The following is a 12,270-nucleotide window of genomic DNA, read 5'->3' as shown; positions in this document are numbered from 1 at the left end:
AGGAAATCACATGGGGTTTGGGAAAGGAGGGAATTTATCCCTGAAATTGTGTGCATCATCTCATCAGCTCATGATCTTCCTTATGGTCTGGCTGGAAGAGCCAGTCATGCTCCTGCTCCTTCTTTAACCTCCTCCAGGTCTTCCATTTCCCTTTGTGTTATCTCACCAGTGAAGGAGGACTAGACCAATGGCAAGAAAAAGACACAGTCCCACTGTACTTCTTCCTCAGTGCCCTTCACTTTGGTGGCTCAATTACAGCAGTTCTACTTCACCTAGTGGACTGTATTAAAGAGCTAGAATAATCATGATAAAGTAGAACATGATTTTGCATTGGAGAGAAGATTTTTCATTCTCAATAGCATTGAATAGCCTAAGAACAGACAAAATTCTTCACATTTTTGACACAGTAAAATGAAATGGATAATGGGAACTGAAAGCTTTGAAAATGCCATTTTTCTGAGGGAATGGCTAAGTGCTGAGCCTGCAAAAATAGAATTTGGATTTTTTCTTAATGGCTCATTTTTTTAATATCAGAAAGAAATTTAATTCTGATGAGTAATAACAGTGTTTCAAATTTTTCTCTCTAGCATAAGAGCAAGATTGGATAAAATAAGATTAACACACGCTTGATTCAGGTTATGAAAGAACAAAGAATTATGTTTAAAACATAGAACAAGTTCACAGTTTCAGGTAAGTGTTACTGTATACTAAACAAGTCCTTTTCTCGTCATGACTCATACTGACCAAAACAGTGGAGAAGAAAATGTCAACAAAGCTGACGGAAAACAGTAAATGATGCAGATAAACTCTGACATAAAGTTTTCCTATAATCTTATGTCCCAGCTGTGACAATAATTTAAATATCTTTTTTTGTCTGCTATTGTAAAGCTTTGGCATCTAGGACTGCCTTTAAGCTGCCCTTGACACCAGTTCTTTGTGCAAAGAAGTGGTAAGATGCTTTCTCCAGAAAGGCTGCTATACTCTGGGAGCCCATCCACAAAATCGGCATCTGTATGTGAATACTAGATAAGAAAGCATATGTTCATTTCACAGAAGTTAGCACACTATCAGTGCTGAAAGAGCATTTGTGATTTGTAATCCCAAGCTCATCACCTTAATATCTGTGTTCTCTCAAGCCTATAGAGAATGGTAATGGCTATTTATTTAGTCCACTGCCCATGTGACATTTAACACCAGACACCTTTAAGACTCATGTATCCATAGATGTATTATCTCTAAGTAGCTGCTGTGTGAAGTGACAACAGTACAGAAGGCCATAACCAGCTCTTTATCACATTGTTTTCTCAGCCTGACCCCTTCTTGCTTTTTGCATCTTACTAAAAGACACTGGGCAAGATGGTGTTGGGAAGAGAGAAACAATTCCAAAGCTTGCTATTGCCTTTGTGGTGCCCTGTGCCAAACAGATCTGCTGCCAGATTGTCAGAGTAGTTAGGAATCTCAGACCCCTTGATGCCCTTGAGGTCTCAGACACATCTGCTTAGGAAAACTGCCTTATTGCATCTGAGCAGGAGAGTCAGGCGGCCAGGTTCTGCTGAATGATGACTAGGTTGCCATGATCCACGCTTAGCTACAGTGCTCTAGGAACACTTCCAAGCACATAGATCTTAATAGGACTTCATTAGTCCAAAATACAGATGCCTGTCTCCTTGCCAGCATCCTGAGTGTATTACCCTGTGCTGCTCTTCATAAAATGCAAGATTAATCTCCTAGGGTTGGCCCTTTTCTTTGAATTAATGATGTTTCCCCAGCTACTTCCCTCCTTTTCTTCTGAAATGATCACCTTACTCATCTCCTCCATTTCTCAGGAATGGTGGAGCTGATGACACTGAGATAGAAGACCTGTGGAACTCCATTTCTAACTGTAGAAAATTTATAATAGATACTAATTTCACAGTCTTCAAAAGTGAATACCAGCCTTGTTTCTTCCAGCTGGCATTACAACTGCAAATAAAAATAGCAATCAAAAAGGAAAAAGGAGATTGAGGAGGAAATGCAGTGAAATGGAAGAGTAGAGGAATAACTGCATAAGTCAAAAGAGAAATCACAAAGGGAGGCCAATAGTGCTGTCACATTAAGAGTAAACAGGTTTTTTTTCTCAGAGAGAAAGGTGAGCAGGTACATATGCAAAGCTTTCTTCTGCCCTTTTTTTTTTCCTAGAAAAAATTGCCCTTTCCCAAATACCTGAAATAAAACATATGAAAAACTGTTTTCAGGTTCTTTAATTAATTAAAACTGGCAAACAATTTAGGTTAATTCTCCTCTTAGCTGTTCTGATGGCAAAATCTAGACGGCCTTATGCAACTTTGTTTTCAGTCTCTCTTTTCTATGACTTTCCTTTAGAGAAGAAGCAAAAGTGACTTGAATGCAAAATATTACTAGGAGTCAAAAGCACTGATGGGAAAACTAACAGCAACAATTTAACCAAGCTGCAAATATATTTTCCTGGTACACTGCATTTACAGTAAAAACACCTAAGTAGATTTTTGCCCATGGCTTTTACTTCCCAGTGAGGAAAAAATCCAGTCTGAGATAACACCACCCCCCCACCCCCCGCCCCCCCCTGTGCATATATGGATATATTATAAAAAAGTAATTTGGGTGAGTCTGAACATTTTGTTGCAGCCTAATCTTAGTACTTGTTCCTCAGGCCAGGTACACTGGCCTAGCTAGACTGCTGTCAACCCTCATGTTATGTGTTCTTCATTAATACCTACTGCCTGCACAGCTATATTTTACTCTGGCTGCTAAAATAGAGTTAAGTAGCAGTGATAAAAGCAGTGAGATAATCCTGCAAGATACTGCAAGACAACCAGGTATGACATCTTCTCATGGTCCTGTTCTGCTTCAGCTTCTGTGACTCTGTGATTTGCTTCCTATACAGCCTCAGCTTCCTGTGGGTGTCATGTGAACCAGGCCGCTCTCTCTTGCCTGTCTGCACGTTTTCGTGTAGTACACGTGCTCATCTCTTTTCTCTTGTCCAAACTCATATTCTGGACTGCCCCATTACTGATGAATACACATCACACTAATATGGGATACCTACATTCATTCTGGATCAGCAGCATCTTTGGCTCTTACCCAGACTCCTAATCTGAGACATAGCTCAGACTACTCTCTGAAACCTTATATGCATGCCAAATTTCTTATCTTTTTTCTGCATAAATGTCCCAAAGATAGAGTCTATTACATACCTAAATATTTAAATTTTGCTGTGGGTTCCCTTCACCTTTTTATCCTAACTACTGCAGTGGTCTTTTCTCTGGCCTTGGCCAATACGACTGTAGTCCATTCACATACATTCTAAACAGTGCTGCAAAGGGCATTCTTCCAGCCCCCATGTCTCTGACTACACCACATCTGTCTAGGCACCGTTTATTACCTTTCCACTTTCCCTGTCATACCTTTTTATGTATTTCTGTGCCTGGGTATTCCATGGGTTTTCTACCGGGGGAACAGGAAGAAAGGGAGTTTAAAAACTTGACCCTAAAGACCACTCAGTTATTTTTGAGAAATAACTGTAAATCCTGACCACAACACTTCCCTAAGTAGTGCTGACTATTTTTGAACGTGGAAATCTAAGTGAAAATATCAATAGCAGTTTAACCAGGAACTTGTTACAATGCCTCTGTGAGAGTGGGAGACCTGTTAACAGTTTTCTCTGAAAATGAAAGAGCTGTGATTGTCTGCTGTGCATGTGTTTTAAAAGCCAGCATTACGCTGCTGTACTGGCCTGCTTGACACCTCAAAGCCCCCATCTGGGTGGAAAAGAAAAGGAAAACAAGGAGAGACAGCTCATGTCTGCAGCAGCCAGGTGTTACAAAGCTGCATGGTGCTGGAGAGTTCCCCATAAATGAGCTCTGATCACTAAACAGTCCTGCTTCCCTTGCACAGCCCATTCATCTTCCTCCCATTGGGCAGTGTTAGCTGAAGTAACTGCTGTCTTGGGGCTGTACTCACTCTCTTACATGCACCCAGCTTAGCTCCATGGTTTTAAATTAAAAAAAATAAAACCATAAAAAGCCAAGCAAAACCCCTTTGCACATGGTTTACTGGTGGGTCTCTGAAGCAAGAAAGATTCCAGCAGAGAGAGGTATGTGTTTCTGATCCTTACTGGCAGTAACACCTGAAAAATTACAGAGGGGCTGTTCCTCTGCTGGCATGAGATGCCTTCTTTCTCTGTCTCTTTTAGAGCAACTTTTTAAAGAATGTGTTTCAGTGTAATATTCATGGTCCTTACGCTGATTTCATGCTAATGCATCTTGATCAACTTGGTCGACTTAATCTAACTTCAGCTCCATGGAATAGAGAGTATCTAGTCCTTTCTCTATGGGTGCTTATGACTTAGTATCACTTTCCTAGAGATGAAATTTTTTTTTCCACTGGCCCATCATAATGACAGTTGCCACATGGACTGTCCATGTTTTTGGATACAAACACATTTTTTTCTGTGCGGTAAAATATGCTAGAAATGATGCCACTAGAAGAGGCTATCACTTCTCTGTCACATAGTTAGTGGTGAATCATTAAAGGAAAAGAGCGAAGCAATGGAACTAGCACACGTACTTTACCCAGGAACTTGAAATAACCTCTGGCCTATGTAGTCACATTTGTAGTGTCCATTAGTCATGGTCTCTGTCTGGTTTGGCTTTGCTCCTAATGCTTATTTACAGAACCTACATCCTGACTTGATGATCTTAAAGGTCTTTTCCAACCTACACGATTCTATGATTCTAATACCTTTTAGGATCATGGGCTGCAGCCACAACACTGACTATTGCATGCAAATATAGAAAAACTGCAAAATAACCTGCACAATTAAAAATATATTGATTGGGTGAGAATTAACTCCAGAATATCTGTTTTTCTTAATGGGGTTTGAAATATGCAAAACCACCTCCTCATGTTCTGAAGGACCTCATATTTAAAACAACTGCCATGTAAATATACAATAAAGTTAAACTAGTTGTATTTGTCTATGAAAATATTAAGTCCTAAAGGGTCGTGCTTACAAATCGTGTAGCTATCAGAATGAGTGGCATCTTATAAATGTCTCAATAGATGGAAGAGTTGATCTAATAATCAAAAAAAGAATACTCACAAATAATTTATTTGTTATTTGGTGGGGAAAAAGAAGAGTGAATAATTTATTTGGTCAATATTATTCAATCATCAATAGAACTGGTAGAATAATTTATAAATTTACTTATGAATAATTTATTCATCAATTGATGGTAGGAGGAAATTAATGAAGTAAACAATATTCAAATAACATTCAAGAGGCTCCCAGAGGCAGGCAGGACAACAGAGAGGAACTGAGGGAATGGATCCCTGTTGTCAGTCTCATGACAGCTTGTGCACAAGCATAGGGAATTACCAAAGGGCAGCTGACTTATAGCCGGTTCTGTAGCTGCTGATATGAGTCTCCTTCATTCCCATCTACCTACCCAGGACAACAGATCTGCAAAGGTGCCCTGAAAGCACTGTGTGATTTCTTTGTGTCTGATGCTAATGGGAAGCTGTTTGGAGGTTCCTCCTCTGGTATTCCACTGGCTTCTGCTGTGATCACTCAAGCCAGATGCTGCTGCTTACTCTGACACATGGCACCAGAAGCTGTGGGTACTGTCACAGCCGTTCAGCAGCTTGAAACTTGTCATGCAGCTGAGAGAAGTGTGCTGTGTTCTGCTTGTGTGCTCAAAGTAGGAAGCAAAGGGTTTCCTCAGAAAGCCACAGGACACTGTCTCCTGTTTCCGGACAGACTGCAAGATTAAAAATTGAAAATCCAAGGCATCTGAGAAATCTTAACAATCTAAAGTATTTAATGTTGCATCCTTAAAAGGCAAATCATCAAGCTTCTCAGATCCACACTAAATTATAAAAGTCTGGTTGTGCAACTGAATTGTGCTGTGCCTGAAATCAAACACCAAATTGCTGATGTGTGAAGAGTTAAAAATAACCCTCTTGCCCAGCATTCATTTTCAGAATATGACTTCACAGGTTTGTCAATGTGACCATCAAAACAATTTCAAGGCAAATTTTATCTGAACATAATCTTTAGATTTGTTTAATTTTTCCAATGTGGTTGTGTGAAGGGGAAGTTTCTTAGTATGTAATGCATTCAGAAACAGTCCCTTGCCTTCAGACAGCATCCACTGGTTTGTTCTGAGTTTGCTCTACTGCCATTGAATGAATTCATAACAAATCCAGTCTGAACATTAACCAAGACCCATAGCAGAATACTCTTAATAAAAATCATCCTGAAATGGCTTTTTTGTGTTATAATCTCACATTGTAATAGTTGTCATAAAATTACAAATGTAAAGTAGGTATGAGGATCTAGGTAGAAGGGATTAGGTCTTTTTGTTTTCAATGCACCAAGTTTAATAGTGGATATATGTGCAGTTTTGGGATGAAAACAGTTGCCCTTTATGAATAGACTAAGTGGAGGAATCAGCTGACACTCTTTGTTCCTTTGTTAACTATAAACTGTAAGCATCAAAAATCAAAAAAATGAGGGAAAGTTTATGAATTATACACAGTCACAGAGTTTATTAGTGCTCCATGCTCACCCTCTTGGGAGCCACTGGAGGAAAAGCTTTGAGCAATTGCCAAATTTTCAAATGGGTTCTCCATTTCTTTGTCTCATTCGGCTTTTGATATGCATAAATTATTTATCAGGACTACCATTATTTCTTTAGCTTGCATTGTCCTCTGGCACCATGTCTGCAGAATGATATTCATTCTGCATTTGCAATTACTAAACTTAAAAGAAATCAGTTAATTCATCAGGGACTGTAGAGACAGGACAAGGGGTAACGGGTTCAAACTTAAACAGGGGAAGTTCAGATTGGATATAAGGAAGAAATTCTTTACTGTGAGGGTGGTGAGGCACTGGAATGGGTTGCCCAGGGAAGTTGTGAATGCTCTGTCCCTGGCGGTGTTCAAGGCCAGGTTGGATGAGGCCTTGGGTGGCATGGTTTAGTGTGAGGTGTCCCTACCCATGGCACAGAGGTTGGAACTTGATGATCTTAAGGTCTTTCCCAACCCTAACTGTTCTATGATTCTATAATTATTCTTCTATTCAGTTCTCTCATTTTGCAGAATCGTGTGTGAAGGCCTAAGATGTGAACAGAATTTCATTTTGATATTGAACCTTAATTACTCTTTTCATCCTGCCATTTCACAAGAAGATGCAACTAAAGTTTATGTAAGAAACATTTCTGTTTTCTTTTCTCTCTTTTTTTTTTTTTAATTTTTTCAGGTGGGAAGATGGGATAGGAAATAAGTTTTTCGACATCATAAATTCACCATTAAAGCTTAGTGAATTGCATGCTACGCTGGTTAAGTTCAGAGAAGGATCCTCTTTTATATACTTTAAGTCTGTCTCCTTGAAGTTAATTTTTGAGGCAGCTCGTCTCATAGCTTCCCGGTTACAATAGCATCTGAAAGGAACAGCTTCATCTCACAGAGTGTAAAGAAGAAACTAACCTTTTTGCACTCCAGAATGTACAATATATTCTTAAAGAAAATGTTTATTATGATTGACTTCTTCCTGTTCTATTCCCATAATATGCTTCTATTCCTTCCTGCCATCTCTCACCCTTCTCTGCTGATGCAATTACCAGGTAGCAGGCTACGAGGCAGATTTCCATGTAAAGATGTATAAAGGTGGCATTACACCTAAACCAGTATGCTACAGGAGTGGAGCCAGATCATAGCTTAGCCTGGCAGAAAATTTTACCCTCACTGTTAGGTTACAATAGCAGATTTGGTTACTCTTGTCCAAAAAAATTTCCCCTCTGCTGGAAAGAACCTTTGCAGAACACCTGCTTCCTGCCTGTTCCCAGGGCTCCTCAGCTGAAGCCCTTTTGTAAAAGAGGAGGAAGAAGGAAAGGTCTAGTGGGAGAGGGCTTGTGGCATTTCTGTCCAGCTGTGGTTCCCCTTATACAAAGAAGACCTGGTGCTATCTGCTTAAAAATCCATGTCTGTGAGATGGCAGCAGTACTGAACAGCTGGCTGTGAGAAACTGTGACGGAGCTGCCCGTGCTGAAGAGCAGTGGCACATCCCCACCTGAGGCCTCTGTCAGCACGGAGAATGTATGGCAGTGCCACACTCCTTCCCCTGTGCTGACAGCTGCTCAGGAGAACAATTCGCCTCCTGGCATCTCTGCAACAGGCCCTGTTTTGTGCAAATGCAAGATCACAGCCTAGAATAAGGGAACAATGCTACAATATTACCTAAGATTATTTTTCTAGTACCAGCTCCGGATTAATTCACTGAGTTCTTTCAAGTAGCACTCTTTCCTATCTGCAGGTTCTTTTTAATCCTTCAGTGATTGAAGATGCTTCTGTCATGACGCTGAACATTCTTGTTGCTAACTAACCACCTTATTTTTCCTCTGGAAATATTTGTGGGTTTTGTGTGCATAAATATACTAATGGCCTCTATTACTTCCTTGAGCAATTCTCATTCTTGAGAATGGCAGGCACTTTACTCTTCTAAGAGCACTAAATATATTGTGTTTGATTAAATTTAATGTATTTAGTAGTTCTGTGGAACTGATCACAAATAAGAGTCCAAGCAGGTGGGATGATGTCAGTGGCCGTGTTATTATCAACAGAATCAGTCTTATGGAGGGTGGGGTATGAGATAGGGCACTTTTTACCACCTCCAAGCTTTTGATCCTAGTGCTGTCTATTTAACTGTTGCCTAACACTCTATGCAGTTGTAGAGATGTCTTTATGCTGTGCTAGGTGAGCTCAGGAAGTTGCTAAATTCTGTTTGGTAAAACACAGGCATGTAGTAGGTAGAAAGGCACCATGGAGATGAAGTTTAATATATGCAGAGAACCTTGCTTTTCATTGCAACACATGATTCTGTGCTTCTCCTTTGTATTTGCAAGTATATTTTTTTTTGTCTCTGAAAGGTGCTGGTTCAGTGCCTTCGCAAGCTGTCTCTACCTGCAGAATGTATGCCAAAATAGCCTCAATAACAGTAGGCTTCTCAAACTACCTCACATCAGAGAAACCACTCCTCGGTCCTGCTGGGAGTCCAGAAGTAAAGTTTTTGTGCAATACACATGTCCTTGGCAAAGAGCAATTCGCTGCTGTGGGGTAACTGTTCCCTGCTCTTCCCTGCTGATCACAGTTGCCTGTTGGTAGGAAGCCTGTCCCATGTAGAACATGTCAGGCTTCTGTCCAATCTGCCCTCACTCCCAGGCTGTCAGGGACAAGCCATGTAGCTGGTCCTCTTCTGCCTGGTCCAGCCTAGTAAGACACAGTGAGAGGGCACTTTCCTGCACTTGGTCACCTTGAGGTCCCTTGGGGTTCCCTGTGCTATTTATATATGCAGGTTGTGGATCTCTGCATGGATTCTTAGGCTAGTACTACATAATAACTGTAACTGTCATCCTGCCTAACTTACCCTTAAAAGTGTCATTCCACATCGGTTTTCACAGTACCCAACTTCAGGCTTTATTCACACTGCTGTGTGAAGAACAGGGCTGATTAAAAAGAAACCAACACTCCATGCACATTCACACTCCTGTCCTAAATCCTCACAGCTCTACCAGGTTACATTGGATAAAATATGAATGTATTTGTATCCTTTGATACACCAGGCAAAAAAAGGAAAAAAACCCACAACCTCTTTTATCTCTTAGAGTACTAATGGCTTCTTTCCATTGCTGAAAATAACAAATACGTGCTTTGAAATTAAGTCAGCTGAGTATTAATGGAAATAATTCTGTAATATTTAGTCTGTAGTGTAAAGGTAAAAAAGAGAATCCAATCATCTCCTGTCAGCGGGAGACTCTTCTGCACAGGGTTGTACATCCTGCTCCTTCCAAGGTCACTGAAGGGGCCAGCCCCTGCGCATGGAGCTTCCCTTGTTATTGCAGCCTTTGTAAAGATATAAACATTACACAACAAGAACAGCTGCAAGGCTTATCCCTTGAGCAAACAGAAGATAATGCTGTTGAGTTTGCTTTTGGACAAGGAAGGTCTGCCCTAATGCTTTAGATAAAAATGTTGATCAGAATGTTTGACGCCAGTTTAATACCTGGAATTCTAGAGCAGGCTCTAGCTGCTACCTTACTACATTCCTATACATTCCCCTGCAGGGCCCCAGCATCTGAGCCTTGGTGGCTGCAATGCTGTGAGAATGCTGTAGCCCCTCCTGCCTGTAGCGGTCTCTCAGGTTGTAGCTTGGAAAATATAAGCTCGTTCCACTGACAGCTTCTTCTGTGCAGGGTTACCATTTTTTGCCACTAAAGCCTTCCTTTGCCAGCTAATAGAGTAATGAAGATGAGACCTCTGCTGTGATTGAGAGTGCTTTGAGCTGTACTGAACATCTGCCTTATAGGAAGGCAGATCTGTTTGAAATTCCTGTGGAAGAACAATACTATGATTATAGCTAATTAATAATAGGCAAGGACACAAACCCATTAAATTCCAATCAAAAAACTCGACTGTGATTTCTAGGTGATTGCTTTTTAATCTCAGTCAGGATGTGTATGTTTTTTCTTCACAAGATCCAGCAGCATACTGATACTTGTCTTTCTAGTGAGACTGAGACTGAAGCAGAACTGTGGAGATTTTTGGTTTGGGTTTTGTTTTGTTTTTTAAATGGAATCGACTATTTTAAAGGAAGATATGTTTTAATTAGAATGGCACAGCAAAATTTGTCAAGCTCATGGTCCTCTCTGGAGTGTATTATGAAGCAATGTGGAAAGAAAGATGCTCTATGTGTTCACTCGCTCCCAAAGGGCCATGAAGTTAAAATGAACCTCTGTGCCTGCTAGCACATACAGACCCCATGGGCCTCCTAAATTCCTGCTCAGAAAAGGCTGCTTCACACTGAGAAAAGAAAATATCATCGCCTTTCTTCGGAATGGCAGATTAAGTTATCCCTGGCTCCCCCTTTCTGAGGATCAGACTCCAACCTAACATACATGGATGCTAAAGAGCCCGGACGGCTGGTTCAGCTTTAAATTAAAAACATCAGCACTCCAGTCAAATGGGACAAGATACAATTGTTAAGTTTGTTCACCCCCACCCTTTCTGTGTGTTACACTAATGGTTTAATTTAGTGCTTCTGGCTTTCCTCTTGCCCAGGTTTCAGGAAACTGTTGTTGAATAGCAGGTGCTTGCATTTAGCCATGAGCAATCAGAGTTAGAAGGAGGGACATTCTGCACTGCACCTCTGTTCAGACTGTGACACTTAAACTCTTGGGAAATTGTAATAGTATAAGTGATGATACTGGAGTTTAGTCTTTTGATGTTATAGGGGACAGCTATGGCAAAAGTCTGAGTCTCCAAATTCCTAGGCTCTGGGCAGTTCGTGATTGTATTTCAAAAAGAGGTTAGTAAAGAAAAAACACAACAAAGGCCAATCACTCCATATTAGCCAGGACAGATGAAGGAATCCCAAGTAATAATGATTATGAATCAGTAGAAATCAATACCATGAAACAGTGATACAGATAAATCTGTAGCTAAGTGAGTCTTTGTAAAAACAAATCAGCGTTAAACCAGTTATTCATCAGTAAGGAATGGCCATCAAAATGATGGGGTTTCTGTATCAAAATATAAAAACTTTGGATAAAGACTCATTATATTCTCAGTAAAAAAACAACTCTATGTTTCACTGAGAAAGAATAATTCAATATATGTTTTGGGCAGAACCAACATCAAACCGTTTGGGACTTACCTAGTGGAAAGAGTGACTTACACTGCTACATACAGTAACAGGGAGGTCTTGCATTACCTGGGACCCTGGGTAGTTGTCACTTTTTGCAATATATATTAAATTTTCTCCCATTATTTTGTCATGTTCTCAAAAGACAGTTAAAGTTGCTGTCTGTTACTTGTTATTTCCTTCTAACATGAGGGAAGACAGAAACTGGCTTGTGTGTGCATTTTGTTCCAACATTCCTGAACAGGTAATATCTCTCTACTGTGAGTCAAAGGCTGTGCTCCTGCTGGCCCGTACAGTGCAGGGGAGTCTGTAACTTCAGTGCAGCTCTAAGACACCCTCCAGAACACACTTTTCCTCTCTCAAGAAAATACCTGTTAGTCAAGAACTGCTCTTCTCAGTCCTTGCTTTTAGGAGAGGTGAAAAACTCATTATATTCTTTTTGCACTCTCTTTGTTTTCTTTAACTAAATTATATTTGCTACTGTAAAAGACCTATTGATTAATTTAATAGATCTTTTGTTCTTTCTACTGATTAATGTCATAATTTTTGTCTTA

This window comes from Psittacula echo (genome assembly GCF_963264785.1).
Source record: "Psittacula echo genome assembly, chromosome: 4".
Taxonomy (NCBI): domain Eukaryota; kingdom Metazoa; phylum Chordata; class Aves; order Psittaciformes; family Psittacidae; genus Psittacula; species Psittacula echo.
The sequence above is the reverse complement of the archived record's forward strand: the minus strand, read 5'-3'. Positions refer to the sequence as shown.